Raw genomic sequence first — 26381 nt, 5'->3', positions numbered from 1 at the left:
ATAATCTCTTCAAATAAATTGAGACTGCAACAATATGAAAGATGAAAGATTCTGAAATTCTGGAAAAATACTCCAAACATTATGAGGACTGAAGCTTAATAATTTAATAGGATATGTGTTTCCAGCAGGTTCCCCTCCTGTTTCCTATTATGGAGCATGAAAGTAAATTTGAACATTATGTATCAAAAGAAATCCAAGCAGAGTATTCAAAACATTATGACAGTTGCATAAGGAGGACAATTTTGGCTGCCTTTAACAGGTCCCAAGAACTTAGTGGTAAAGTACATTTATAACATGTAAATTGCTAAAACAGGAATTCTAATTGCTACTTTGACCAGAATTTTCTCTTTTAAAACATCCACAGTTTATGTCTGCTGATTGGCTGAGTCTTGGTAGGGGGAAGGACTTTCAGGCAGTCCAGGGCTTTATAAAGCAGTGAGCAAGTGACTAAGGAGCTTGTAAACAGGTGAGTGCTAACAGGGACTTTAGAGAGGGAGTTCTCCAGGTAAAGGAGAAGCAGATATAGGACTCTTGAGGGAAGTGGCTGTCTGCAGTGTGAGTTGTGTTTGGGGCTTTCTTGCTGTGTGCTGAACTTGTGTTTGTGAGTGAGGTTTTTTTTTCCTTCTGTGTTTGAGTGAGGTGGATTCTCCCCCCCTTATTCCCTGCCGGGATGGGAGCAGGGACAGAGGGCAGCTGGATTGGCTGGGCCTTTGAGCAGCTGCACATGGCTGCTATCCGGTAGGCCCATTATGGGGCTGTGCATATCCATGAGTCCCTGAGGGAGAGTTTCACACAACGATACCAGTGACCCTCTCCTCTGGACCTCCCCACAAGGGGCCTCTGCATTGCCTCTCCTCCCACAACACCTCTCCCCCCTCACCTTACCTCCCCTGCACAGACAATAAAGTCCACATCTCTAAGCTGAGACCAAAAGGGCTCGGGTCAGACAAAGGCGATGTGCTTCAAGCAAGGCCACCTGAGGCCTAGACAGACGGCCCTTTCCTGCAGGGGCACGGATGTCCCAGGGGAGCCTCACTACTGCCATGTCCCGGGGACAAGCATACTTGGGAAGGTGACGGCCAGATTGGGAGCCTGCATGCGTGGGGGGAGAGGGGGCGCACAGGGCGGCTAGGTGTCCCTCTGTACCACGCACACACCGGGTCCAGCAATGGCAACATCCCACAGGGAGAAAACTTGTATCCCTGGCTGCTAGAGGAGAGAGGGGCAAGGTTTTAGGGTGAGGTGTGTGAGTGGCAGATGCTCCTCTTTCTTGCTGTGCTGTCCCTGGGAGTGGATGCTTCCCCCAAAGTGTGGGCATGCCCATGTGGCACTCCTGAGTGAGTGTGTGTGTGTGTGTCTCCATGTCCCCAGCTTCCTTCTAGTGGTGGCTTGTGGTAGGAGGGTGTCTCACCCCAGTAAGGCAGGCCTCTTCAGACACCCTGTGAGCTGGAGCACAAGGGTCCTCTGTTGCTGCCTCCTGGGGCTGTGTGCCCTGGAATGGCACTCCACGTGCACCCACATGCACAGGCTGCTGTATGATCCCCAGGCCGAGAAGGCTAAGAGAGGAGCGCACAGCAACCCTTCACTCCCCACCATCTGCACCCGTGTGTGTCTAAGGCAGTGGTCGCCAATGAGTAGATCAGGATCTCCTGGTAGATCTTGGAGCCTCTGACAGGTGATCCTGACTGGTGTGGCTGGGAGGCTGTCAAGTGCTGGTACTTCAGCTGCCTTTCCCTGTACAGCCCTGCTGCTCCTACCCAGAGCCTCAAAGCTACCTCCTGGAAGCCTCCTGCTTGCTGTGCAGGCTTGGGAAGACAGAGGCAGGGAGGCGCTGATGTTACTCTGTCCTTTTCTCCTATACCCCATCTTCACAGAGTGAGAAGGGTGGAGCCTCAGCAAAGGGGTGGGGCAGGGGCAGGAGCAGGGCCTTGGAGAAGAGGTGGGGCAAGGGTATTTGGGTTTGAGGTAGATACTGTATTCAAATTCAAAAAGGAATCTGGTGCTTAAAAAGGTTCAAGATCACTGGTCCAGGGAATATAATGGCACTCATCTGAGGGGTCTTCCCTGGCTTTGGATGATGCCTGGGAGATATCCTTGGTGAGGGATACCAGCTGCAGGGTAAGCATGATGTTCTGGCTGGCAGGCATGGAGATGGTATTAGCCTCCTCTGGCTCTTCCTCCACCACCACCACACCCCTACAATGGAGGGGATGGGACTTCCCCTCTCCCAGGATGCAGTGGAGCTGGCTGTAGTAGGGGCAGGTCTGGAGTACTGCCTCAAACCAGGAGCTGTGGTCCTGACCTTTGTGTAGGCCTGGCGCAGTTCTTTGGCCTTCATGTGCATCTGCTCCTGGGTGTGCACGTGGCCAAGGCTTTTGTCCATCTACCATAAATGTCCACATTCCTGCATCTGGTATGGAGATCCCACTGGTTCTCCTCCTCACCCCAGATCTCAGGAGATCAAGAATCTCCACACCAGATTAGGATGGTGCCCTCCTCTTTCGGATCCAGACAGAATCCTGGGAGCTGCCTGGGAAAGTGCTGGCAGCTATGGGGGGCTCGGCTGGAGCAGTGGGCTCGGCCATGGCAGCAGAGAAGGCTGTGCAGGGTCTTGCTGTGTGGCACAATGCAAGCAGGGCCTTCTTCATGCCACAAGCCCTTTCCCTTTGGCCTGGAGTTTTAAGGGCTGCAGGGAAAGGGAAGCTATAGAGTTCTGATTAGTGTGGACAGAGAGACCAGCAAGGCAACTTTGGGATTTCCTGGAGGCCACTTATTTCTAAATAACTCCTGCTGCCCTGTCTACACATGTCCCATTCTGAAATAGCTATTTTGGAATAGGGCTTATTCCTTGTAGAATGAGGGTTACAGAATCTAGAATAAGACTCCTGCTTGCTATGTAGACACTCGCAGAGTTATTTGGGAATAATGGCCATTATTTGGGAATAATGCTTCTGTGTAGATGTGCCCTAACATCATCAAAAGCTGACAAAAGGGGTGCTGTAATTATCATGAATAAGTCAGATTATAAAGAGGAGGCTGCCAGACAACTCACCAACACCACATTCTACAAGCCTATTTCCTCTGATCCCACTAAGGAATATCAAAGAAAATTACACCATCTGCTCAAGAGACTCCCTGTTTCAGTTTATGACCAAATCTATACAAACATACTTCCAGAGTCCCAACCAGGAGTATTCAATCTGCTACTCAAGATCCATAAACCTGGAAATCCCAGATGTCCCATCATCTTACACCTTACAGCAGGATTGTTCAGCTCTCCTCACACCCTATACCACCATTGCTCCTAGCTATGTTCAAAACATTATTGACTTCCCGAGGAAACTACAGAGCATTAGTAATCTTCCTGAAAATAACATCCGAGCCACCATGGATGTAGACACTCTTTACCCCAATATTCCACACAAGCATGGACTATAAGCTGCCAGGAACTATCCCTGATGATGCCACAGCACACCTGGTGGATGAGCTATGTGACTTTGTCCTCACCCACAACTATTTCCAATGTGGGGACAATTTATATCTTCAAGTCAGTGGCGCTGCTATGGGTACCCATATGGCCCCACAATATGCCAACATTTTTATGGATGACATCGAACAACATTTCCTCAGCTCTCGTCCCCTAACATCTTTCCTCTACTTATGCTATATTGATGACATCTTCATCACAGGGACCCAAGAGAAGGAGAATTTTGAAGAATTCCACAGGGATTTCAACAATTTTCATCCCACCATCAATCTCAGACTGGACCAGTCCACACAAGAAATCCACTTTCTTGATGCTACAATACAAATAAATGATGGATACATAAACCTACTGACCGCTATTCTTACCTCGATGCCTGTAGCTTCCATCTAGGACACATCACACAATCCATTGTTTACAGCCAAGCCCTAAGATACATCTAGATTTGCTCCAAATCTCACAGTCAGAGACAAACAGCTTCAAGATCTTTATTAGGCATTCTTAAAATTTAAATATCCACTTGGGGAAATGAGGAAACAGATTAGCAGAGCCAGACAAATACCCAGAAGTCAACTACACTTGTCATCACCTACAGCCCACAGTTTAAACGCCTCCAGCACATCATTGACAATCTACAACCTATTCTGGAAAATGATCCTTCGCTCTCACAGGACTTGAGAGACGGGCCAATCCATGCCTCTAGACAACCCCCCAACCTGAAGCAAATCCTTTCCAGATTTTCAGCCCAGATACACTCACTCAAGAACCTATACCTGCATCAAACTCGGTTGCCAGCTCTGTCCACACATCTATATAAGCAACGACACCACAGGATATAACCACATAAGCCACAATATCAGCGGCTCATGCAATAGCACATCCTCTAATGTGATATATGCCAGCAATGCCTCTCTGCCACGTATATTGGCAAAATCAGACAGTTTCTGTGACAAAGGATAAATAGACACAAATCAGACATCAGAAATGGTAATACACAATCCTTCAGGGGAACATTTTAACCTGACTATTCATTCAATCATGGATTAAAAGTAGCCATTCTTCAACAAAAAAATTTCACTAACCAGTTACAAGAGGGAGTCTGTAGAACTGGAATTCATCAACAGATTTGACACACTAACTGGTTGACGTATTACAAAGCCAATTTGTCCTGCCTTTAGCATCTGCATTTCCATATCAAAAGCTGTATGTGGGACACAGGCAGCCTACTTAATTAGCCTAATTAACACTGGTCCTACAATTGATAGATATTACTTCTGCTGTTATTTTTCAATATATCTCTATACATTGGTTTCTGTTATATGAAAGCTCATGATTCTATATATTTGGTTAATCTGTAAGGTATCTTAGTCTATGTGTTGTTTTTGAAGTGTTACGCTATATCAACAAAAATAATTATCAAGGCTTTATGTCAAGGTGAAAAATGCACAGTTAAAACAAAGCAGGTTCAGAATAGGGACTGGTGTCAAACAAGTATACTTTATTTCATCTGTATTTGGCATTGTAGATTTTGCAGGAAACATAACCTGACAGCTCAATCAACATTCAAGTAAAGATGAAAGCACTGTCCAGTATTGTAAAAATGATGGGGCTAATAATCAATTATGAAAAGAAAATCTAATGACAATCCCAGCAATTCTGAACTCAAGCATTAATTTAGAAGGTAAAGAAATACAAGAAGTGGCTCAGGAGAGTTTCAAATGCTGCCCAGATGATTAGCAGAGCTCCCACAGCTGGGTTTTGTTTTTACTGGTGCATCTTCGCACATGCCTCAATAAAACAATTTATTCTACACATGGATGGAAAAGGTTAAAGGGAACATTGAAAGTAATAGATATTAAATGGAATGAATTTACTGTAAATGCTGAGATCTCACAGACAATTCACTAATTCCTTATCTTTTAATTATCCAAAAAGGAAAAGGAAAATATGTCATGTTAAGGATGAAGTTAAAGTGTCTGACAGTAGATAGCAAGAGAAACTTGCAAAAGGAGCCAACTTAGGGTACAGCTAGACTGTGGGGAAATGTGTTTGCTCTTCCTCTTTTTTTTTTTCGCAGAAGAGCAAACATGCTTTTTTAGGAAGTCCCTATATTCCTCATTCCATTAGGAAGAAGGGATATTTCAAAAGTGGGGTTTTTTCCCAAAATTTGGCCCAGTCTAGAGGGGCCAAATTTCGGAAAAGCTTCTTCCGACAAAAGTATCAGAAAAAAATACACAAAATGTCCTTGCAGTCTAGTTGTAACCTTAGGGACATAGCAACATAGAAGGAATGAAAACAGCAGGCCAGGATAGATAGGAATAATGGAGCCTTGTTCATGCCCTAAGTAACATCTGACATCACGGAGAGGATTCAGATTAAAAAACAAGCAACCAGGTTATAATTGAAATGAGCATTTTCATATTCACATTTTCTGATTATCCTCCTCATTTTGTCAGTCATAGGCTTTCTAGAGTAAATAATTTCCCAAATCAATAAAAGGAACTGAAAGGCATTTAATACTAACTCCCCATTTTCTACCTTAAGAATTATATAGAATTTGACAACTGGGTGGCTCAAGTGGACAGATTTTTCTAGGAGACTCCCTTAAGCTCATGGCACAGTTACCTTGACCCTACAATTTGCATCGTGAAGAACTCTGGTTACACCTCAGTAACCTTCATTGCCTAGCATTCTGGAACAGAAAAAATACATTTTAAATTAAATTCCTGTTATAATTACAAATATTTTTTCCTGGCCAATGATAATTTCACAAATAGCATAGTCATCCCACAAAATTAGCATACAGTATTTTGGAAATAGCTCTTCGTTTGTTCAAGGAAAGTGTGTGCATGCATGTGCATACATGCACACCAAGACACAATTTAAAAATCTTTTTGAACACAGCTCTTGCTGAAAGGCAAATATATAGGTTATTAGTTACAAGCAGAAAACTTAAAAATTCCATAAAAATTCTATGTACAGTATTTGCATTCATAAGTATGCCAGGAGCTTCACCCATTCCTCATGTTTACAGCTTCATAACATCAAGTTTTAGTATACTAATGAATATTACAGAAACTTTTTTAAGGCGGAAGTTTTCAGCTAAAAAAAAAGCTGTGCAAAATTCCTTTTTTCAATTAATAGTGAAATGTTGAAAGAATGTACATATGGTGCTTGAGTGTGGAAGACAAGAGAGGGTGCTTGAATGCCTCATTTGGTGACCCCAATGTTGACTCTACATTTTCAAAGTGACATTACTGAGCATCTACTGAAAAAGAAAAAAACAGAGGTTTAAAATAGTGTTCTGTTAAAAATGAGTCCAATGTTTGGCTCCTTTGAGAGCACTGAAGAGGTTCCTCAAAGGGATATAAAATATCATTGAATGTGCTTCACAAAAATACTCAACAATAAATACTGTTAAGGTGGAATTGTACTAACACATATTCAGTTGAATCTTTTTGGCAAAAGTTAGAGCAATGGTAGTGTTTAATTCCCTGTCTTTCCAGATCACTGTAGAAGGAGCAAAGCAACTACCTGCAACTTTATGATCGCCACAGAACTTAACTACAATTCAATGTTAATGCATCCCAGAATCATGTTAGAATGGGTGCTAAACCTAAGCAGATAAAGATCAAAGTTAATAGACAGATGGCTAAGACAGGAAGGATACCACTCAGAAAGTAGTTAGCACGCTCAGTGGTAGAGGCCCCACCAACCTAAATCAAGATTCAGTCCATTAGCATATGAATTGAATTTGTGTATGTAATGTAATTCCAGGCTCTCTCTGTGAATTTGGCTTGAGGCGCAATCGACGGGACGCACATCCCCATCCATGCCCCAGAACACCAGGCCTCCCTGTATAACAACTGCAAGGGGTACTTCTATGTGATCCTGCAGACCGTGTCTGACCACCAGGGCCAGTTCAAGGACATCAATGTGGGCTGGTTTGGCAAGGCACATGACGCGCGGATGTACCGCAACTCCTCTACGTACCAGAGGCTGCACACTGGGACTTTCTTCCCCGACCGCCACATCAGGGTCAGGGACGTGGACATGCCCATCTGCCTGGTGGGGGATGAGGCCTGCACCCTACAGCCCTGGAAGATGTAGCTCTACACAGGACACCTGAACCCTTCCCAGCAGGCCTTCAATGCCAGGCTCAGCAGGGCCTGCATTGTGGTCGAGGGGGCCTTCGGTCGGCTGAAGGCCCGATTTAGATATCTCCTCACCCGCCTCGACCTCTCCAAGCACAATATTCCGCATGTGGTGGCGGCATGCTGTGCACTCCACAATTTATGTGAGAGGACAGGGAAGGCTTTCCTGCCAGGCTGTATGGCAGAGGCTGATCGCCTGGCTTCCCAGTATGCATAGCCCCGCACAGCTGCCATCCTGGAGGCCCTCGCAAATTACATTCCACCCCTACCTCCTTCCCCTTTCCCCTCCCTAACCCCCCTTCCTGATGTAAAATAAAAACACCCATGTTGCCACAAAAAAATCTATTTAACATAACTGGGGAGGGGGGAGGGAGGGAGAGGGGAGGGGAGAAACCTGGGAGGAGGGAGCTGGAAGGGGGAAACAAGGGGAGGGGAAGCTCAGGGTTGGGGGTTTTGCCTGCCCTCCTTTCTCCCAGCACTGTGGGTGTGGGGGGCCTCGGAGTCCACGGGGAGGAGTGAGTAGGGAGGGTGAGGCAGGAGGGACAGGGGGTCCGGAAGAAGTGGGAGGGGGAACAGGGGTGGGAGGAGAAGCAAGGCAAAGACGGCAAGTCTCTGCACCACTACGTCCTGCTATCCCCCGGAGTGTGAGCTGGCCTAGGACTGCACTCCAGCCCCTGGGCTGCCTATAGTGTGGTGTCTGGGGCCAGGGGGAGGAGAGATGTGCCCTGCCTCTGTGTAGAGGGGGTGTCTGGAGGGAGAGCAGTGTCTCTCCCCAGAGTCAGGAGCCTATCATGTGCCTTCATGCATAGACGTGTGTGGGGAACAGGCCAGGGCCCCTGCATGGCACCCAGCTGGGGCCACATGTCCCAGCTGGCATGGCAGATGCACAGGTTGCCGCCTGCTCTGTGGTCGGCAAGGCCCACGTGCACGGTCCCTGGGTCCCCTCTTCCCCCACCCCCGCCCCACATAAGGGGACCGTGATGGCACTCACATGTGGAGGCCTCCCCGGCCTCGGATGAAACTGCTGATGGGCTCTCTGGTACGTAGGGCATGCTCCCTGCAGGCTCCTGGCTGTCGTCCTCCTCCTCTTCCCCTGTGTCAGGGGCAGGGCCCTCTGCCCCAGGGTCAATGACCACCAGGAGGGCACAGATTGTCTGACCCCCCAGGATGCAGTCCAGAGCCTCGTAATGTGGGAAGGTGCCCGGGTCAGCCCCTGGTTAGGAGCCCCTGACATAGCCTGCCGCAGCTCCATAACTTTTGTTCGCACCTCCTCCTGGCTGCGCACGTGGTCTCTGGTGGCTGGGCTGGCAGCCATGCAGCTGTAAACGGCCGCATTCCTGTGCCTAGTGCAGAGATCATGGGCATTAGAGACCTCCCCCCAAACCTCAACGAGGTCCACAATCTCCGCACTAGACCAGACAGACGCCCGCATTTTGCGGCCCCTGGGAGCTGCCAGCATGGTCCTGGGGAGAGGTGGAGGGCTGGGTGGCAGCAGGTTGCTGGCTCATGCTGTGCCAGGTGCACAGTCTGCTGGCTGTGTGCTGGCAGGCTTGCAACTGGCACAGGCACTGTGGCCAGAGTCTGCCTCTTTAAGGGCTATGGGAGTGGGGCGGAGAGCAGACGAGTTTTCCTGGTTGCGCCCAGAGTGGGTACCAGGGCTCCCTGGGAAGAGCTGGGGGCCCCCTATTTCGAATTAACTGTCTACACAGCACTTAATTCAAAATAGCTATTTTGAATTTGGCATTACTCCTCGTAGAATGAGGTTGATCAAATCTGAAATAAGCGCTCCGCTATTTTGAATTAAATTCGAAATAGCGATTTGCATGTATAGACGCCATTGAAGTTAATTCAAAATAATGGCTGTTATATCTAATTAACTTTGCAGTGTAGACACAGAATCATAGAATCACAGAACCATAGAACTGGAAGAGACCTCAGAAGGTCATCTAGTCCAGCACACTTCTCTAGGCAAGACCAATCCCAACTAAATCAACCCGGCCAGGGCTTTATCAAGCCGAGACTTAAATACCTCTAGGGATGGAGGCTCCACTACTTCCCTGGATAACCCATTCCAGTGCTTCACTACCCTCCCAGTGAAATAGTTTTTCCTAATATCGAACCTGGACCTCTCCCACCACAACTTGAGACCATTGCTCCTTGTTCTGCCATCTGTCACTACTGAGAATAGCCTTTCTCCATCCTCTTTGGAACCTCCCTTCAGGAAGTTGAAGGCTGCTATCAAATCCCCCCTCACTCTTCACTTCTGCAGACTAAACAGACGCAACTCCCTCAGCCTCTCCTCATAAGTCCAGCTCCAGCCCCCTAATCATTTTGGTTGCTCTCCCCTGGACCGTCTCCAATGCGTCCACATCCTTTTTGTAGTGGGGGGCCCAGAACTGGATACAATACTCCAGATGTGGCCTCACCAGAACCGAATAAAGGGGAATAATGACATCTCTGGATCTGCTGGCAATGCTCCTCTTAATGCAACCTAATATGCCATTAGCCTTCTTGGCTACAAGGGCACACTGTTGACTCATATCCAGCTTCTCATCCACTGTAAACCCCAGGTCCTTTTCTGAAGAACTACTACTTAGCTGGTTGGTCCCAGCCTGTAATAATGCTTGGGATTCTTCCGTCCCAAGTGCAGGACTCTACATTTGTCCTTGTTGAACCTCATCAGATTTCTTGTGGCCCAATCCTCCAATTTGTCTGTGTCACTCTGGACCCTATCTCTGCCCCTAGCTTAGTGTCATCCGCAAACTTGCTGAGGGTGCAGTCCATCCCCTCATTCAGGTCATTAATATAGATATTGAACATAACTGGTCCTAGAACCGAACCTTGGGGCACTCCACTAGAAACCGACCGCCATCCTGACATCGAGCCGTTGCTCACTACCCGCTGGGTCCGACCTTCTGGCCAGCTTTCTATCCCACTTACCATCCATTTATCCCATCCATATTCCCTTAACTTGCTGGCAAGAATATTGTGGCGGACTGTATCAAAACATTTGCTAAAGTCAAGGTATATCACATCAACTGACTTTCCCATGCCTACAGAGCCAGTTACCTCATCATAGAAGCTAATCAGATTGGTCAGGTACGACTTGCCTTTTGTGAATCCATGCTGGCTATTCCTAATCACTTTCCTCTCTTCCAAGTGCCTCAAAATGGATTCCTTAAGGATCCCTTCTATGATTTTTCCAGGAACCTAGGTAAGACTGACCGGCCTATAGTTCCCTGGATTGTCCTTCTTCCCTTTTTTGAAGATGGGCACTCACTTTGCCTTTTTCCAATCATCCAGGATCTCTCCCAATCTCCACGACTTTTCAAAGATAATAGCCAAAGGCTCCTAAATGACATTTGCCATCTTCCTCAGTACCCTCGGATGCATTAAGTCCAGACCCATGGATTTGTCTAGATTTAGGTTTTCTAAATAGTTCTTAACCTGTTCTTTACCCATCAAGGGCTGTCCATCTTCATTCCATCTTGCGTCACTTAGAACATTAGTCCGGGAGCCGATCTTGTCCGTGAATACAGAGGCAAAGAAAGCATTGAGTACTTCAGCTTTTTCCACATCATCTGTCACTAGGTTACCTCCTTCATCCAGTAGGGGCCGCACACCCTCTCTGATCACCTTCTTCTTGTTAACATGCCTGTAGAATCCTTTCTTGTTATCCTTCACATCCTTAGCCAGTCGCAATTCCATTTGCGCTGTCGCCTTCCTGATAACCCCCCAGAATTCTCAAGCTATACATTTAAACTTGGTCATTTGTCCAAGTTTCCACTTTTTGTAAGCTTTCTTTTTGTGCTTAAGTTCACCAAGGATTTCCCCTGTAAGCCAATCCGGTCTCCTACCATGTTTGCCTCTCTTGCTACGCATTGGGATGGTTTCTTTCTGTGCCCTCAATAAGGCTTCTTTAAAATACTGCCAGCTGGACTCCTTTCCCTTTCCTGTTAGCATCCCAGGGGATTCTGCCCAGGTCTCTGAGGGAGTCAAAATCTGCGTTTTTGAAGTCCAAAGTGTGTATTTTACTACTCTCTTTTCTTCCTTTGGTCAGGATCCTGAAATCTACCATCTCATGATCACTGCTTCCCAGGTTGTCACCCAACTCTACTTCCCCTATTAGTTCCTCTCTGTTTATGAGCAGAAGTCAAGGTGCGCACGGCGCCTGGTCGAATCCTTCAGCACTTGTGTCAAGAAGTTATCCCCAACATTCTCCAAAAACTTCCTGGATTGCCTGTGTACTGCCGTATTGGTCTCCCAATAGATGTCAGAGTGATTAAAGTCCCCTACGAGAACCAGGGCCTGTGATCTGGAAGCTTCTCTCAGTTGTCCGAAGAAAACCTCATCTACCTCATCCATCTGATTCGGTGGCCTGTAGCTGACACGAACCACAACATCACTGCTATTGTTTGCACCTCTAAATTTAACCCATAGACTCTCAACAGGCTTTTCTCCCTCTATATACTGGAGTTCTGAGCAATCATAGTGCTCTTACATACAGTGCAACTCCTCCTCCTTTTCTCCCCTGCCTGTTCTTCCTGAACAGTTTATACTCTTCCATGACAGCGCTTCAGTCATGCGAGTCATCCCACCAAGTCTCTGTTATCCCAATTAAATCATATTTCTTGGACTGGGCAAGGGCCTCCGGTTCTTCCTGTTTGTTGCCCAGGCTTCTCGCATTAGTGTACAAACACCTCAGATAGCCAGTTGATCGCCCTATCTTCTCCATTCGAATCAGGGGTCCTGCTTTGTTGCTTGTTCCTCTTTGCATTTCTTCCTGGTAGCCGACTTTCCCACTCCCCTCAGGGTTTTGGAGGGGACATACTCTAATACAGTAATTCCTCATTAAACACTATAGATATGTTTTAGAAAATGATTGTGTTAAGTGGAAACGTGTTATACATGTTGTCCTCCAATAAGGAAAAATATCCTGTACTAGGCAAAACGACAACTGTTTTGAAACAATTCGATATGCCCAGAATAATTAACTATAACACATTAACCTTTATTTTATATCCAGTAAGAGGTATTGCAAAATGGAATATGAATTGCAAATTAAAGTCTGCAAGCAGAAATCCTGGATCACATCCTTTTGATTCTATTAGGTTCATGATCTGTCAACACTCACATGAGCTATCTATAATTATAGGGCCTGTTACATAGAGACAATTAATGAAATGCAGATCTAATAATGTACTGTCTGTGATTCAGTGCCAATGTTCTTAGTATGAAAGTCATCTTCAAATGTAATTCTAGAATTACAGAGAATTCAATCAAATTATCCCATATCCCTGAAAAATATCTAGTCATCACAGAATCTTAATAACATAAAGATACTCTCAAACAGAGAGTTAAGAGTATAAGTAAAAAAATATTTTCATCTTACCATAGCTATTTATCCAATGAACTTTGTATTAAAACACCATAGGCTTTTGTATTAAAATTATCATAGAGGGTTTGGGAGGAAGTGCAAAGATCAAACTTGATTTTAACTAGCATCCTGATTCATTTTTTTCATGAGGTATTCCAAATAATTACAAAAAGCTAAAATGTTCCTTAAGTTCACCAGCAATGTTTTTCAACTGAAAAATATCAAAATATGCTTTTATTACTATAGTGAACCTTTGTAACACTTCAAAGATCTTTCAAAGCTTACCACATTTCCAAATTAATTTTAAATCAGATTCCAAAAAGAAAAGCCAGTTATAGGCAGCAGTGTAAATTGGGACCAATTTCCATAACTCACATGAGAAGCAGGGACTGAAGAAGGGGAACTGGGATCTCATTAAACTTTTGATTTGACCATAGTTTGCACAGGACTCCTCTACATAAATTAGAAAGGGCCCTGCAGAGGAGTGTTTAGCACAACTCAAGAAGGGGTGCAAGTGGCTTTAATTAGCTTTTGAACTTCCTCAGCTGCTGCATGTCAGCCTAGTCTCTTGGCACCAAATGAAGCTCTGCTAATTTGTACTATATGCCTATCCAACCAAGGAACTGTACTTTTGAGCAGCAGGGACAAGCCATGTAAATTCACAAATTCTGAGATCAGAGCAGACCTGTGAGATCTTTTAGTCCAATGGTTCTTAACTCACCATATAATCAGCAGCACACATGACACACTACAAGGAATACAAGTATATATATTGCGTGAATGTGGATCACATAACAGAGAGCTGCATATGTGGCCCACAATCTATTATATATCTGAGAGAGTTTAAGAGTGAGTGAGTCTGTTAGTTCAAGAACTCCTCCTAAACAGGAAGTGCCAGGACCAGCAAATTCAGTATGCAGCTTCCTCTTATCAGAACTTAAAAGAAAGGGTTTGGTTGTGCCAGGAAAATGGGATGTGCTGAGAAAGGAATTGGCTCCTCATAAAATCATGCAGAAAAGAGACAGAATCACTAGGCAGGTAAAAGGGGTTGCCACCCCAAGGCACCCTTTAGAGACTAAAAGCTCTCCCCTCCTGATACATATGGGAAAATTGTTGGCTGTTCCTCTTCTTCAGGGAGCAAGTAGAAAGTGCACAATTTGCTGCATTCCTCACTCTGGCTGGGGAGTGCAGGGGCAGACAATTCTAAACCTGCTCCAGCAGAGAGATATGCACCCCTTTCCCTGCTGTGCCCTCTGGACTTGCAGTGGCCATGAAGACGTGCTTCTCACCTGGCCCCAAGCTGCTGCGGGGGTAGTCCTCTCACCCTAAAGGCATGTCTACAATGAGGAGTTATTTCAAAATAACAAGGCGAGCAGCCACACTACCAAGCCTGTTATTTTGAAATAATAACTCCTGCTTGTGAAGAGGAATAAGCTAATTTCAAAATAGTTATTTCAGGAGTTATTTCAAAATAACTTATTTTGAATGGCTGTCTATACTAACAGGTTAAGGCAGTCTGCATAGTGAATATCTCATCTCCAGAACCACAGCAGAGCAATTATTCAAATGAAGCATGTGCATTTTTATTTTATTTTAAAAAAACTACCAAAAAACAAAGAAAACCACCAAAAATCAATTGATTTAAGATCCTGAGCAATTCCTTGGTAAATCTTCTAGTGATAATTTGAGGATCGCTGACCTTTTGTGCAACACTGGTTATAGAATCTGCACAGAATAATTTGAACTATAGCATATCTTTCAGAAAAACATCCAATCTTAGTATAAACAACCCAGAACCTGTTATGGAAACTCTAGAATACCTGGAGGTCTTCCTATGCTTGAGGGATCCTCATATAGTTAGCTGATCTGACTTTTGGGCAATTTTGGTAGAATGGTGCAAAGCAGCACTATAGCCCACTGGAAAATGTGACAATATTAAGAATATAGAGCCAGAGCATGCAACTAAGGTTATCATGACAATGAACAGATTAATGCCCATATTATTATTTATTAAATACAAATAATGGGCCTGCAACTCCCACACACCAAATCTCAACAACCGAAAGACACCCTGTAACAATTTCTGTTCTGTGATCTAATAGTAAAACAGATGGCAAACACACAACTTATATTTGGTGTTGCTGTCATTTCAGGGTTGTGTTCTACATTCCAGCATTCATTATTTAAAGGCTTTGAAGAAGATACATAATTTGAAAAAGGCGTAGCCTGTTTGGGTTAGTGGGAGAGGAAGATGTTTCTAAGCAGAAGGACAACTAAGGACCATGTTCACATTTGTAACAAGGCCTTTTACCAGAATTTTAATATATATTGCATGAATATTAAAATCATCTCCTCAAAATGAATACAATTATACACAATCAGTGTTAAAAGTTAGGAAATGCCAGAATTAGGATTCATGTACAATCTTAATTTACTTCCCTGTGCATATGCATTATAATACACTCTTTTCACAGGACTCACGCTTCCTTTGCACACATGGGCCTACTCTGGAGATGAACCAAAGCACTCCACTGTAGGACTGACTGACTCATTTGTTACAGAAGTTAAGTGTGTAGTGAACAACGCACAGCATTTCAGGAAGAGAAAAATGGTCTCATTGTTCATGCAGTCAAATCTTTCCCCTGAAGAACTATAACTTTGGATACAAATATGATACATGCATACAAATAGGATAATCATATTCAGTGACTCATAACCTGTCCAATGATATGTCATAAGACATCTTAGTTATGCCACCTTCATATCATAACTATCTCTATGAAGAATAAAGGGTGTAGTGTGACAACCCCTTCTTCCTTTTCCCTCAAGCTTGGCTTCTCATCCCAGTCTCATTCTCCACTTTTCAGACATCCTATTCTCCCGCTCTAGATCCTATGTCTAAAGTCTCATTGTTCCCCATTCCCAGCTGTCTCAGAGCTTCTAGTCACTGTCTCTGCCCAGACAGTCTCCAGACATTCCTTCATGGCCAGTGGCTGGGAACCCCAGGACTGTAGCTGCAGCATCCAGTAACCCCAGGGCTCCAGTGGCACTTTGAAGGTCTCACAGCTCCCAGCTGCTTCCATGGCAGCTGGGATCCCCAACCACTTATAAATCATTGGGTTCCAGGGCAGTTACCCTTTCCCCCTGTGCCTCTCCATAAGCAGCCCTGCCAGTAGGGTGCAGCAGCACTTTAATATTACTGCCCCTTTTTGTCCTGGGCGGCTGTGGCATTGAAGCACTGTCGCAGCAGTACTGCCAGATCCTACCAATATGTAAGCGGGGGAATGATCCCGCTATTGTGGGGAACTTTCCTGGCTTCTATACACCCCGGTGAAATGAACCAGCGAAAGGATCTGAGTCCCCGCTCCCACTTCCTTTACCCCACGGCTCCCTGATCCTGAGGGCTCCCCCTCCACTCTCCTGAGTAGCAGAGTCCTCGAAACCCCAACAAGGCTGGGCCCAGGTTTCCTGGGGCTTAATCCCCGACCTTGTAGTCACTAGGGGCAGGAGTTAGGGTGTCCCCACTCCGAGGTGCTCTCTTTACACTGCAGGCCTTCTTGGCCCAGTGATCACTTCATAAGGTTCAAAGCAAATAGAATTTATTAAACAACAACTGATTAAAGAGAAAAGAATAAGAAAAAAATGAGAATGGTTAAATGAGAACACACAGCCCTGCTCTGTAGCACAGGGACATCAACACAGCAGTCTGCAGAGTGTAAGGACAGTCCACAGTCTCTTTCCTAAAGGGATATGCTGCAGGGGGGGGCTACAGGCTGGACACGCTAGCTCTGGTAGTGACCACACAGTCTCAAACTCGAAGTGGCCAGACCCCTCTCCCAGTCCAGAGCCTTTCCCCACACTTTGCTGGTCCCAGGTGCTCACCACATCCAGCTGCAGGCCGTGCTGCTTGGCCAGTTCCAGCTCCTTGTGTTGCTTCTCTGTTCCTTTTGGCTCTCTGAGCATTGCCAGTCTGCTGCTCAACACAGGGTTTGCACTCCTTGCGCTGTGTATGCCTGGCTCTGCTGCTGCAAAAACTGCCCCTCAGCACAGCTTGCACTCCTCTTAGCAGTGTCTCAGCTCTCTGTTCCTTTTGCAGGACTTCTTCTGCACACAGCTTGCACTGCTCGGGCTGTCTGTGTCTGGTTCTGTTGCTGCAGGACTTCTTCACAGAGCTTGCACTACTCTTTCAGATCTCTGTTTGCTCAGAGAGAGCCAGAACAATCCCCGCTTACAACCTGTCAGTCAGGCTGAGCTGGAGTGTTGACTGCTTTCCATTGTCTCTGGGGTCTGTCAGTCTCATGAACCCTTCCCCTTCTGAAGCTGGAAGCTGGCAAACCAAAAAACTCCCACAGAGTTTTAGTAAGGGGTAACAGTCCCCTTACAAATAGGACACTCAATGGGAAGGGGGGGGGGGGGGCAAAATGTCAGATATGTGTGGCCCAATCCAGGAACAAATTTGTACTTGTGTGCTATACCAGCCCACTTTCACCTCTCCTCAATTCCCCTCTCTTGTCTGCTATATATCCTCTAATCTGGATGGCTGGAAGAAATGGGAGCTATAATTACAGTGAAAGGTCTTCTCATCCATTAGCTGGATTATATTCAGAGCAGATGGTATTTTTGGAGAATTAAACTCCAAAGCTCTAGTACGAACAAGTGCAAATTGTGAATTTTAAAGACTTGTAACTGGTCAAATTTGGACAGATTTTCACAGTGAAAGCACAAGGCACATCCCTGACGCAAAGGTTACACTCATGTCAAAATTCAAATTCCTTCTCCAAAATACTTTCACTCAACCACTAAACATAAATATCTATTCAACACTCCATTGTATATAATTATACCATTTCTATTGTTAGGATTATTGGTAATGGTAATTACCAAATTACCATGGTTACGATTATTTTGGTTCTTAGTGTATTTTAAAAGCTCATTCTTAATGTCCTTAATACTTCTGGGCATAGATATCGCCTTGTATCCCTTTGATTCTCTTATCAAATTTCTATAATTCCTAGCTTCTGATTGTGACATTATTGGAGCATTAATGTGAGCATTAAATAATAGTTGTTGTTGTAACTACTGATGTGTATTTGCTCCAAATTCTGTGCAAAGTGAGCTATGAGAGCTGTCTAATGAAAGTTTTTTCTATGCTCATCCTGGTTATGCTACTCATATGACATCATAAGGGTGATGCCATGCTAGGGGGGTCTACTATAGATCACCAACCCAGAGGGAAGAGGTGGATGAAGCTTTTTTTAAATAACTAACAAAATCACCTAAAGCGCAGGATTTGGTGGTGATGGGGGACTTCAACTATCCAGACATATGTTGGAAAACTAACACAGTGGGGCACAGATTTATCCAGTAAGTTCTTGGACTGCATTGAAGATAATTTTTTTTATTTCAAGAGTTGAAAAAACTATTAAAGGGGAAGCTGTTCTAGATTTGATTTTAAGAAATAGGGAGGAACTGCCTGAAAATTTGAAAGTGGAAGGCAGCTTGGGTGAAAGTGATCATGAAATCATAGAGCTCATGATTCTAAGGTATGGTAGAAGGGAGAACGGCGAATTAGAGACAGTGGATTTCAGGAAGGCAGATTTTGGTAAGCTCAGAGAGCTGATAGGTAAGGTCCCATGGGAAGCAAGACTGAGAGGAAAAACAACTGAAGAGAGCTGGCAGTTTTCCAAAGAGACATTATTAAGGGCCCAAATACAAGCTATTCCGCTGTGTAACAAAGAAAGTATGGCAAAAGACCGCCTTGGCTTAACCAAGAGACCGTTAAACACTGGAATAAATTGCCTAGAGGGGGGTTGTAGAATCTCCATCCCTAGAGATATTTAAGAGCAGGTTAGACGGACATCTATCAAGGATGGTCCTAGACCGTGCTTGGTCCTGCTGTGAGGGCAGGAGATTGGCTCGGTGACTTCTCGAGGTCTCTTCCAGTTCTAGTGTTCTATGATTCTATGCATGTATGATTTTTGTATGTAAAGTTATGAATATTGGCTCTGAATATGTATCTTAAATGATTTCTGTTGGAAGACAAGCATCGGGTGTCGCCCACCTATTTTGAAGAGCATTTACTCAATAAATAGCTACTTCACATGGCCCCTAAGTGTTGCCAATATACACCTGAGGAATTCTACTGCAAACCAGCAGATACACCATGACTCCTTGCCGAAAAAGAACATGGACAGGTTACTTGCTCTCTCCATTTTGGAAGATAACATAACATAGGAGAACAATGGATTTCCCTCTCCATGGGCAAGATTCCTCCATTTTGGTCTTCACTCCTGTTCTTCATTTCAGAAGCATCTTTGCTGTAAAAATAGAGGGCCGGAAAGGATCGTTGACCCATCCTAACAAAGGATGTACTCCTTTCACAGATGAGATACTTTTAAGATAGCAGAAATGTAATAAACTAAGAGCCTGCATCAAAAACTTGGTGATTGATGTATGTAATGTGCTTACTTTAAACAATTCTACTCTGAACATTTTCTTTCTTTTGTTAATAAACCTTTAGATTTTAATTTCTAAAGGACTGACACAGCATGTTCTTTTGGGTAAGATCTGAGGTATAAATTGACTTGGGACTGTGGCTGGTCCTTTGGGATAAGTAGAACCTGTTCAGAGTTGGTGAGATTGGTTTTCATAACCTCTCATCTGTGAAAGGATGCTGGTTGTGGCAGAGGTAAAGCTGAAATGTCTAAGGGGATTGCTTGTGTCCCCTATTGCTTGCAAGAATGGCAACTCAAGTACTCTTTGTGACTGGTTCAGTGCCCTAGAGAGGAGGACCCCAGTCTAGGGCTGTAAGTAGCCCTGGGTATGTCTACACTACCCCGCTAGTTCGAACTAGCGGGGTAATGTAGGCATACCGCACTTGCAAATGAAGCCCGGGATTTGAATTTCCCGGGCTTCATTTGCATAAGCCGGCCGGCGCCATTTTTAAATGCCGGCTTGTTCGAACCCCGTGCCGTGTGTAGCCGCGCGGCACGGGGTTCGAACAAGCCGGCATTTAAAAATGGCGCCGGCCGGCTTATGCAAATGAAGCCCGGGAAATTCAAATCCCGGGCTTCATTTGCAAGTGCGGTATGCCTACATTACCACCCTAGTTCGAACTAGGGTGGTAGTGTAGACATACCCTCTGGTTCTAAGCAATTTACCCTGATTTAGCATTCACACTGGTGCCCTCAGACAAACTGTTACATTACAGTGATTTGTGCTCAATATCAGTTCTGACAGTCAGAAAACTAGTGAAGTAACCTGGACAGTGAATTGCAGAAATATGGAACTCCCAGATTTCTGTCCTAATCACACTTACAAAAGTATATTAATTTTCTATGAAGAATAGTTTAATAATTTAATAGCTTCTATGAAGAATAGTTTAATAGTTTCTATGAAGAATAGTTTAACAGTTTTCCTTGAAGAAACAGACATGAAATGATAACCCAAGCATAAAGGCGTGTCAGTGAAGAAAAATTTTCCATTACAGTGCTTCTGAGGTGAGCCACCAAGTTGCCGAAGGCCCATGAGATTGTATGAGAGACCAAATAAGCCTCCTAAGACTTGCTTAAACTTCTTCCCCCCTGCACAAGTGAGGGTTTTTCTTGATAAACCACAGGATGTTTGTGCAACAGGGAAGGCAGCAAAGCTAGTGCTTTCCTCCCTTTCAATTTTTCTTTCTATATACTTAGACTAGGAATGTGAACAACTAGTCAACTAGTTGCTTCCCCCCTATCCCTGCTGCCTATATCAGAAAGAGGCAGCGGGGGGGGGGGGGGGGGGGGAGGGGCAAGCAGTGGTGGTGTTTCTAAATAGCAGCAGCACCACATGGAGCCTGGTGCCAGACCCAGGGCTCCATGGGGCACTGATGCTTTGAAATGCTGCATGGAGCCTGACTCTGCGCTCCCCGCTGCATTTCAAAGCAGCAGAACTGTATGGAACCCAGGGTCAGCTGGGGACTCTGAGTCTTTATGTTTTTGTATCTCCCTTTCTTTTCTAGCCACCACATCCCCTTTTCCACCTTGAGAGAGACCTATGATGTTCACTCAGGAGCAATTCAGCAGTGCAAGTGGAGAAGAATGAAGCACTAACACATCTTCACATAGCAAATCTACAGAGTAAAGAAATAATTGAATCCAAGGTCATTAAACTGGCTTGGCTATTCAGAGAGAGATCTTACAGTTTCAAGTCTAGTGACTGAGCATAATGCGGATGGAGTACTCCAAAGAAAGGCCATCAATTCTTTAATAACAATCACATGTAACAAACAAATCTCTTTAAATCTGTCTTTTAAACACTTAGGACTAGTAGTAAAAGTTCCACTTGAACTAAGCATTTAAATTCCCAGTCAACAAGCTGATGACAACTCAGTGAGTTCTTGTTGCAACCAAAGATGCTGAGGTCTGGAACAAATGCCAGTAACTATTTAAAGAGAAACAAGGTGGGGGAGATAATATCTTTTATTAGACCAATTCCTATTGGTGAGATAAACAAGCTTTCAGTCTTCCACAGAGCTCTTTTTCAGGTCTGTGATAATATATATACACCCCATGAGATTCCTGAGGCCCCATGGGGAAGTAAGAATAGGACCTCTGTACCCTTCCAAGCATATCATAAGAGGCGACTAAAGAAGGTTTGGCATGGGACTAGCAACCCCATCCTGTAAAAATTAACATATGCTATAAAAACATCAACAATTTCAACGTGAATAACAAGCCAGCCTCCAAGAGGGATTATGACGCAGGGTAGCCAAATCCAAAAGGATACCGAACTGCCGATTCCCCTTCTTTCAGCAAGAAAAATTTCCAGAATAGGCACCTGGAATGTGCGAACAATGTGGGAGGTAGGTAAGACAGCCCGGGTAGTAAGAAAAATGAACAAGTACAAGCTAAACATCATGGGAATTAGTGAGACAAGATGGGTACAGTCAGGTAAGGTACAAGTTTCATCAGGGGAAACAGTGCTCTACTCAGGCTATGAAGAGGAAAATGCAGCACATACAGCGGGGATTGCACTCTTGCTGTCACCAGATACACATAAAGCTCTTATAGCATGGGAATCTGCAGGGCCAAGAAGTATCCTTGCAACATTCAGGACCATAAACAGGAAAATTAATATGCATGTCATTCAGTGTTATGCACCGACAAATGATAAAGATGAATCAATAAAAGAAGAATTTTATAACACACTACAGCATGTGCTTTACAAGACAAAACCAAGATATGTCATTGTAGTCATGGGCGATTTTAATGCCAAAGTAGGAGATGACAACACAGGATATAAAGAGACTATTGGGAAGCATGGGCTAGGAATTATGAATGAAAATGGGGAAATGTTTGCTAACTTTTGTGCAGTTAACCTTATTATAGGGAGAAGTTTTTTTTCCACCACACAAGCACATCTATAAATCAACATGCATATCCCCTGATCATCAAACACAGAATCAGATCGACCACTTCTGCATTAATTGATTTAGACGATCCTTACAGGATGTTAAAGTATACAGGGGAGCTGGTATGACCTCAGATCACCATCTACTGATGGCCAAACTGAATCTAAAATTACGAAAGAACAGGACAATACAAACCTATAGACCACATTATAATATAGGATTTTTAAAAGACCAGGAAAGAAAGAAAAATGTTCTGCATCATGTTTAGCAATAAATATCAAGCACTGGAACATCTAGATAAAAATTTTAAGCATTGACAGCCAGTGGCAACAAAGAAAAAATGCCTGGACCAGTACATGTGAAGAAGTCTTAGGCAAAAAGGAACGTCAGCACAGAGAGTGGATATCAGTGGAAATACTTAGGAGGATCGAAGAGAGGAGAGAGAAGAAAGTATGTTTATATAATAGTAAAACCAGAGCTGCCAAAATTATAGCACAAGAGAACTATAGAAATGCAAACAAGGGGGTTAAGAAGAGCATTAGAGCAGATGAGAAAAGTTATATTGACAACTTGTCAAATGAAGCTGAGGAAGCAGCAGTTACAGAAAATATGAAAGGTCTGTATGATTCAACCAAAAAACTCTCAGGAAAATATTTACAACATAACCGACCCATCAAGGATAAAATGGGGAGAAAGATTACAAATGTAGAAAACCAGATGGAAAGATGGGTAGAACATTTTAGTGAACTTCTAAACAGACTAGTTCCAGAAGATCTCCAGAAATCCAGACACCTGCAGACAACCTCTTGGTCAACTATAGCAAGCCTAGTAAAGAAGAGATAAAGGAAGCAATTCGATTTTTTAGAAGTGGGAAAGTTGCAGGTCCTGATGGAATACCGGCAGAAGCTATAAAGGTGGACATAGATAAATCAACAGGTATACGCCACCGTTTTTTTGGTAACATTTGGGAAAAAGAAGAATTACGGAGAGACTGGAGGGAAGGATATTTAGTAAAATTTCCAAAGAAAGGTGACTCACACGAATGCATGAATTATAGAAGGATCATGTTTTTGTCAGTCCCAGGCAAAGTATTAAACAGGGTAATTCTAGAAAGACTCAAGAAAACCATAGATTCCCAAGCTAAGAGATGAACAAGGAGGCTTTCGTCAAAATAGATCTTGTATAGATCAGATAGTCACATTGTGCATAATTATTGAACAATGTTTAGAATGAAATGTTTCTTTGCATATCAACTTTGTGGACTATGAAAAAAGCGTTCGACAGCTTGGATGGGGAAACATTGTGGAAATTATTACAGCACTATCGGATCCCTCAGAAGCTCATAATTCTCATAAAAAAGTCCTATGAAGGTATGAGCTATATGGTCTTGCATGAGGGTCAACTTACAGAACCCTTCAGAATAAAGTCTGGTGTTTGGCAAGGTTGCCTGCTATCCCTCTTCCTCTTTTTTCTGGCTGTTGATTGGATCATGAGAGAAACAACAGCTAATGAGAGGAATGGAATCCAGTGGACCCTGTTTAAACATCTAGAAGACCTTGATTTTGCAGATGAACTAGCTCTTCTGTCACATAATCAATTTCAAATGCAAAATAAAACAGTGAAGCTGGACAAGATTTCATAGCTGATGGGACTGAAGATCCACGAGGGGAAGACCAAGATCATTAAAGTGAATGCAGCAAATAACAGCAGCTCAATTGACCTGAAAGGAACGACACTGGAGGAAGTTGATACCTTCACTTATTTAAGTAGTATTGTAAGTAAAGTGGGAGGTACTGATGAAGATATTAAGACCAGAATACAGAAGGCAAGAGGTTCTTTTATTATTTTGAGGAACATATGGAATTCAAGAGAGATCAAACGACAGACCAAAATAAGGATCTTCAGCTCAAATGTAAAATCAGTACTTCTATATGGCTCGGAATCATGGCGAACAACAAGGACAAACATCAAAAGATTGCAGACTTTTATTAATAAATGCTTGTGTAAGATCATTGGCCTGAAGCGGTCTGACGAGGTTACAAACATTATTTTACAGGAATTATTTTATAGGAATTCCCATTATTTTATGGGAAAGAGCAGGGCAATGCCCAGTAGAGCAAGAGATTTTGAGAAGATGGCAATGAATTGGCCATGTACTGAGGAAGCCACCATCCAGCATTACCAGACAATCCCACAGGGAAAAAGGGGAAGAGGAAGGCCAAAGAATAGTTGGAGAAGAGACCTGGATGTGAATGTGAGGAAAACAGTCAAAAGCTGGAGAGAATTTAAAAAGATGGCACAAGACAGAGGCTTGGAAGGAAACTGGTGATGGCCTATGCTCCCATAGGAGCTAAGGACGAAGAGAGAGAGAGAGAGAATATATATCACAGCTCCATTCATGGTGGAACAAATTGTTTAGCACAGGGGTGGGCAATAATTTTTTATGAGGAGCCTCTCCAAGAATTTGGAAAGTGGTCAAGGGGTACATTCCTCCACAATATTAATGGAGAAGGTGTGGGGTCTGGGATGGAGGTTGGGTACAGAAGGCAGCTTGGGGCAAGGGATTGGGGCATAGAAAGAAGTGCAAGATCTGGGAGGGAGTTTGGGGGAAAGGGGACCATTGTAGCCTCAGGCAAAGGACCATGGAGCAGGTATTTGCATTGTGACCTTAGGCAGGAGGGGATTGTGACCTGGTGCAGGGGACTGGAGTATGGGGAGAGAGGACAGAGGGTTTGGGTTGTGTGTGGTAAGGGGGCAGAGAGTTGGGGTGCCAGAGGCAGGCTGGGAACTTACCTGGGCAACTCCCAGCCACAAGCCTAGCATGTTTCTCAAGTAGGCTCCCTGCCTTTCCCACCCCTGTATAGGATGCCGGGGCCATGCGTGTGTGTATGAATAATCACAAGCCTCAGGGGAATGAGGAAGGGGTGTTTCGTGCACTGCCCGTGCTTCAAATAGGCAGCTCACATTGGCCAGAAACTGGCCAATGGGAGTGTGCATGGCACAGGGGCAGCATTTGAAACCTATCCCCTACCCTCCCCCGCAGGCTCATAGCTCTTGAAAAAACAAACAACCTAGCAGTCGCTTTTCTGAACAACGTGAAGGGTCTAGGACGCAGGCAGGGAGGCTGCTGACGCTCCCCACTACATCCGCAGGACGGATCTGGCAGCTTGGCAAACCAGATTTGACCTGCAGGCTGTATTAGCGTAAGTAGTCAAGACACATTTCAAGGTTCCATTCAAGGTGAAGAGGAGAGTTAACACATCTTCAGTCATGGAGGGTGTGATGAATTGAAAGAGAGCACTGCCTGTAAAGGGTTAAACTCAGAGAAAATCAAGAAAGTGTTGTCAGGGAGCCAGGAGAACCAATGGGAAGAAAGTGTTAAGATAAGAATTGAAAAACAGGATGCCTGCTTCAGTCTCTTTTCTGTGTGAGAAGCAATAGGGGCTGTCATAGATGGAATGAGCCTGGGAGGCAGAAATTAAATTTACAGCAATAACCATGTCTAGAACAAAAAAAATCTTGAAGCAACAAATACAAGGAGACAGGGAATGGTTTTTTTGGGCTAGACACGAATAGGATATTTTCTTTGTTTTCTTCCTTGGTTAGATTCCTCTGTGCTAGGTCCATGTCCCTGTCCTGCCGTTGTAACTAAAGCTGAATCCCAGGAAAGCAATTCTCTGTGCTTTGATCTGGTTTTTTTTCTTCACTTGCTCTAGAACAGTGTTTCTCAAACTGTGCTCCGCAGAGCCCCAGGGTTCCGCGAGACATCTCCAGGGGCCCCACAAGGTTGATGAACTGGAAACATTGATAGGTACAACACATACAATCAGTGGACCGCTGGGGCTCCGCATAAATTTTAAACACACGTAAAGGGCTCCGGAGCCCCAAAAGTTTGAGAACTGCTGCTCTAGAACACCTAGCAACCCAACCATGCTTTATCAAGTGGGGGGAGTTTGGAGGTTCATCTAATCACCT

The 26381-nt window shown here is 44.4% G+C and overlaps 1 protein-coding gene across 6 annotated transcripts in view; it reads right to left on the bottom strand.

The window, feature by feature from the left end:
* The window catches only part of SBF2 (SET binding factor 2), a 639223-nt gene that overhangs the window by 404742 nt on the left and 208100 nt on the right, over positions 1-26381 (bottom strand). The window lies entirely within an intron of this gene.

The sequence above is a fragment of the Pelodiscus sinensis genome, chromosome 5 (assembly GCF_052426305.1).
Source record: "Pelodiscus sinensis isolate ZL-2025 chromosome 5, ASM5242630v1, whole genome shotgun sequence".
Classification (NCBI taxonomy): domain Eukaryota; kingdom Metazoa; phylum Chordata; order Testudines; family Trionychidae; genus Pelodiscus; species Pelodiscus sinensis.
The sequence above is the reverse complement of the archived record's forward strand: the minus strand, read 5'-3'. Positions and strand labels throughout refer to the sequence as shown.